The 5,615-nt window shown below is 27.4% G+C and overlaps 1 long non-coding RNA gene across 2 annotated transcripts; it reads left to right on the forward strand.

The window, feature by feature from the left end:
• Positions 2,067–5,082, forward strand: LOC107644172. 2 transcript variants are annotated; one of them, XR_002347196.1, is made up of 3 exons: positions 2,067–3,443; positions 3,893–4,680; positions 4,785–5,082. It is a non-coding gene; the product is annotated as an uncharacterized LOC107644172 (long non-coding RNA). The 2 variants fall into 2 exon arrangements; XR_001621236.2 differs by having other exon boundaries at positions 3,893–5,082.

Genomic DNA, 5,615 nt, shown 5'->3' on the forward strand with positions numbered 1-5,615 from the left:
AAATAAAAAATACTCATATTTTTTGTATTTATATATTTTATATTTAATTATTTAAGAATAAAAGATTCTGTTGTCATTTAAAGTATTGTGTATTAAAGTATTATCATTTAAAACATTTATTTATGTACTAGGATATTCTGTATTTATTAAAATTCACCAATGCTCTTTTTTTATATTAGTCTTTTATTTTTATCTAATAAAATCTAATAGTCTATATAAATGTGGCGCATCGAATAAGCACATAATTATTGTGCTCAATTCCTCTAGAGAACCAACATGGGTCTAGCTAATAACAAGCCAACAAACGTTTTTCTTTTTCTTAGGATTTAGATGATTTTTTATCTTATGTATTTATTTTTTTTTGAGTTTCAAAGTTTTTTTGAAAAGAGAAATTAGGATTTGTGTAATAAATGGTAAAAGGTGGATTAGAGTAAGAAGAGGTAATTAATAATCATTAATTTTATATTTTTTAAAAAATAAAATTTAAATAATCATTAATTAATAACAATTAATTAGTATAGAATACAGTTCAAAAATGTTTGTTGGTTTGTTGTTGGCTAAATCTCTTGGTTTCTTAGCGGAATTGAGTTTATAAAAAGTAATACCCTCAAAATAAAGAAACATAATGACTAAGTATCATTTAAAAATTAAAAGTAATCCTTTATTCAGTCTTTTATTGTAATAATTTAAAAAAATTAAAACAAACACATCTAAGTAGATTTAGTATCTTTTTAAAATTAAGTACACATCCAAAACACAAACTAAATAAAACTGAAATTTAAAATTTAACATTTCTGTTTCAGTTTTAATATTTTTAATTATTAACAGATTATCATTTAAATACACATCCAAAAATTAAATTCAGTAAAATTGAATTTTTAACGTTTATCATTATATTTTAGATTTATGATTTTGGATGTATTTTAAACATATTTTGTATATAAGTCAATAATTGTAGATGTGTAATAATTGAAAAAATAACCAAATTTTTACAAACATACATTTTAATAATTTTAAAAGTGTTAATGTTCAAATAAGTAACAATAAAATCCAACTAATAATAAAAAAACTTATACGAATATATATTTTAATAATTTTAAAAGCGTTCATATTCAAATAAGTAACGAAAAAATTTAACTACTAAAAAAAAAGAAATATGAGATAAGATTTTATCGAATAAAATATAAAAAAATTAATTTTATGCTTAATGTTTAAATTTAAATTTTAGATTTATAATTTTGGATGTGTTTTAAAAATATTTTCTGTATAACTTAACAATTTTAGATGTGTTACAGTTAAAAAAATTAATTTTTACAAACATACATTTTAATAATTTTAAAAGCGTTAATGTTCAAATAAGTAATGAAAAAATTCAATTAATAATAAAAAAAATTGTTGAAAATTATAGACTTGGTGGTTTTAATCTTAAACTATCAACATAAAAATCTCTAACACTTGGAGGCAAGTATGGGAACAAAAGTGAATTTTTATTTCCGCAATAATTTTTTTCCTTTTACATAATCATTAATTATTTTTATTGTGAATTTCCTATTTTAAAATCGTAAACTAAATATTTAGAAGATTAAGTGATTAAGTAACTCGCATATACTTTTATTTTCGTACTTTAAAACGTAAAAATATAAAAAATGTGAAAAATATAACTAACAAATATTTAATAATCAATCAATTAAATAATATTAAATAGATATTACAAAATCTTTTTAGATTTAGAATAATAAAGTAATTATTTTATGGAATGAATAGAAAAAAATTTAAATTAATTTTAGTTAATAATATATTTATGTACAAACTAAAAATATATTTTAATTAAAATTTAATTAAATAATATTATTTAAATTAAAAAGTTAATTAAGACTAAAAATTAGAGCACAACTAGCATTTTTCATAAATTAATAAAAATCTAGACATGTAAACGCAGTAGCAAATTTCTCTTAGTTGGGAGGTGGCTGTTATTCAGAATTCGGAAGGAATCAACAATGTTGTATGCAACAAGGTTTAGGGTTTCTGTTCGTCAAATCCCTAATTTTCTTCCACTCTCTGCTCTTCGGTTGTGATTTTCATCATTCAAAGAGAATCCTTGTTAGTTGTGAAGCTTCCCTGCACTCTTATTGTCTTTCGATCTTTTTATTTCCCCCATATTTAAAGTAAACTCCCCCATATTTATTGTCTTTTGAGAAATGATTGCTAGAGGCTTATTGAATGGTTTATAGAAGGTAAGATACATCAACTCAAATTAATAATTTTTCTATTATTGTTGAAATTATTACAAAACTTCGTAAATTTTGTGGCAATTGGATTGGAGGATTTGGGAATTATCATGAACTCAATAGCAGCGGTTTTGGTTATCTCATTATTATGAATGGATTTTGAACTTTTGTTATTGGATGACTTTTGAGTCTCTGTTTGTTGCCATGGCTATAATGCATCCTGTTTTGGTAGATATTTTTTGTTGTAACTGATTTGTTAGTGCTTAAGATTTCTTGATAGTAACCTAGAACTCATGATTGGTGTGATGAGCAACTGTGCTTTATTTGACTGAATTTCCTAGGAAAAGATATGTAGTGCCAAGAGCCTAAGATTAATGGCATAGGTATATGATTTTCACTGCTATCTTCAAAACAAATTCATCTGCTAAATGCATGACCCCACTTTTTTGTTAACCGTTTTTGACGTTTTGATATTTTTTACAATCTGATGACAGCTGAAGAAATCTGTATATTAAAGTATGTTATCACACAATGTGAATTTGGGTTATGGTTTAAATATGAAGTATCTTAAACCTTTGGTCATTTTCATAGTTAGTGTTACTCGGCTGTAATTCTTAGAAACTTAATCAACGGAAAATATGTACATATGAAATAGCTCATCACAGAGATTTTCTTTTAATGTGTAGTTGAACTGTTTCATTACTTGTTGAAATCCTATATAGGGATTATTGCATTGACATTGTTTAAACATGTTGGAAAAGCTTTTATTATTAAAACATGGTTTGGAGTTTTGTTGTTTGTTATCAGCTACACCTGTCTTAAAAGATCTGGTGATTCTAACTCCAAGTACAATTGTTTTTACACCTATTTCTTTGGTTTTTCTAAATCTACTTTGCATTGTGATGGCTGAGGTTAGAATAAAGAACTAATAGTGAAACAATATTGTACAATTTGAGGTTGCATTTTTTTAGAATATCTTTGAATGTTAGTACAATTTCTTTTGGGATCAAAAGTTGAACTATGATATAGCCTCGTTGCTGATTAACTTATTTTATCTAACTGATTTTGACCCTGTATTGGTGGTTGAGTATTTTGGATTCTTGACATGGATTTCATCTTTGTTCCACGAGTAATACCGATCTACCTTACTGATTTCTAGGTGCACTGAAGCATGTTAAGTTGCAGCATGGGGCAGACAAAAATTGAACTTCTCCCGTATGAATTTTCTTTCTACTTGGATTTCAATTCGTCTCCTTCTTAATAAATTGAGACACTCGAATTAATATTTTCTAAGCTTATTTGGTTTCTAGTTGAACCCATACTCATTGGATTTTAAGCTTCAAAATCAGTTTTAGATGGAAGTGACTAATAGTTGCTTTCACAAAAAATCGCTCTTCAGACTGCATTAGTAAACATAAATTAATTCATCTCAAACAAGATAGAATATGTTTGATGTTGCGATATACATTGAGGAATTAATCTTAGCATTATTAAATTAGGTTGTTCATATACTATTATTTTGTGGTGCATACTGCATAAATCAATTTTTAGACTGACTTTGATTAAAATTTCCTTTTTCACAAATAAGTACAGGAAATATTCATTTGATCTTGTGAAGGGTATAATCATGGTTTATTTTAATGCTGGTGTTGAAACCATTGCAGAAGCAAATCGGTGGTTCTCAAGTGCCACAAACCAGAGACAATGTAAGCATGAGAAGGCTCAATCATGGAATATGTATCAATAACTAAGATAAGACCAATACATTGTTGATGTTGAAAAGTTATGAACTGCAATGTGTGGGAATGAACCATATCAAATGGGTAAAATGTAGTCAATTTAATCTGATAAATGCATAATTGCATAAGAAATTTAATCTTTGATTATTATTTTCTTCTTACTTTTACTCAAAACTCTGTTAAGAAAAATTGCTGAAAACAATGTCATTTCTATAATTCTTTGGAAGGTTACATTACAAGATATATATATATAAGGGCTGATTCAAATATCTTTTCACTTTAGACATTGTTTTTGGATTCAAGCTTTAACCAGACTGCATCAAAATTGCACACACGGACTATCATTTTTCTTTCAAGAACCTCTCAGTGGAACTATTCTACTAAGTACTATCATTGACATGTTTTGGTAGGCACAGTTCTTTGCAACTGAATGCTACAAGAGGTAGCATTTCAGGGGCCAAATCCAAATTGTTGAGGGGGATTCTTATTTGTACAAATGATACTTTGAATTGGAACGAGCACGAAGGAATTAACGATACTTCATCTTTTGAGTTGTTCTACTAGATCGGTCGCTCAAGACCTTTGGTCTCTGCCCGGACTTGATGAAAAAAATGGGATCACTTCTTATGAACTCGTTGAGAATGATTCTGATCTAGTTCATGGCCTATTAGAAGTAGAAGGCGCTCTGGTGGGATCCTCATAGACAAAAAAAGGTTGCAGTCAGTTTGATAATGATCGAGTAACATTGTTTCTTCGGTCCGAACAAAGAAATTCCTTAAATATGATTTAAAATAGATCTTGTTTTATCGTTGATCAGAGATTTCTCTACGAAAAATATGGATCAGAGTTTGAAGAAGGGGAAGGAGTTTTCGACCCGCAACGGATGGAGGAGGATTTATTCAATCACATAGTTTGGGCTCCTAGAATATGACGCTTTCTTCTTTTCATGCTCTGCTACTTCATTGTCTAAGGAGGCTTCATTGTTTAAGGAGGCTTTAGCAATTTTGGTGACGAAAATGAATAGAATGCCTAAGAAGAATAATTGTTATTATTAGATCTCCAAAAGAAAATTTGGATGAAATCAAAGCTAAAAGAAGGAGAACGGATTTTCTAAATTTTGTCGTTTTTACACTTGATAAGATCGTGTTATCTTGAGAGTTTTTTTTTTTTTCAACAACTCTTTCATGGTGGTGGTCAAAGCTTAATTGAGAATAAGAAAATAAGTGAGTATAGCTGCAAAAAAGTAAATATTACATGTATATTAGCGAGTATAAATATCCTGTATATGGAATGCAAAATATGGAAGCTATATAGCCTGCAAAACTTGTAGATAATGAAACTTAATCATAAAACTTGTAAAGGATAAAGCTTTGAGAAGGTAATGCTTTAAGCTTTTAGAGAATGAAGACTTGATCCAGAACCTGAGCTCTTATATATTGAGTATGGAAGGCAATATACACATTTTGGAACAAGGAATTTTATAGGAGAGGGGCAAACAAATACAAAATATAATAAAAATGTCATACGGCAAAAAATTAATAAAATATAATCTATAAAATGTATTTCAAGTCAATAATTATATTATATCGTATACAAAAGATTAAAAAATATAAACCAACTTAGGTTAGTCTAATAGTTAGCTCACTAA

The sequence above is a fragment of the Arachis ipaensis genome, chromosome B05 (genome assembly GCF_000816755.2).
Source record: "Arachis ipaensis cultivar K30076 chromosome B05, Araip1.1, whole genome shotgun sequence".
Lineage (NCBI taxonomy): Eukaryota > Viridiplantae > Streptophyta > Magnoliopsida > Fabales > Fabaceae > Arachis > Arachis ipaensis.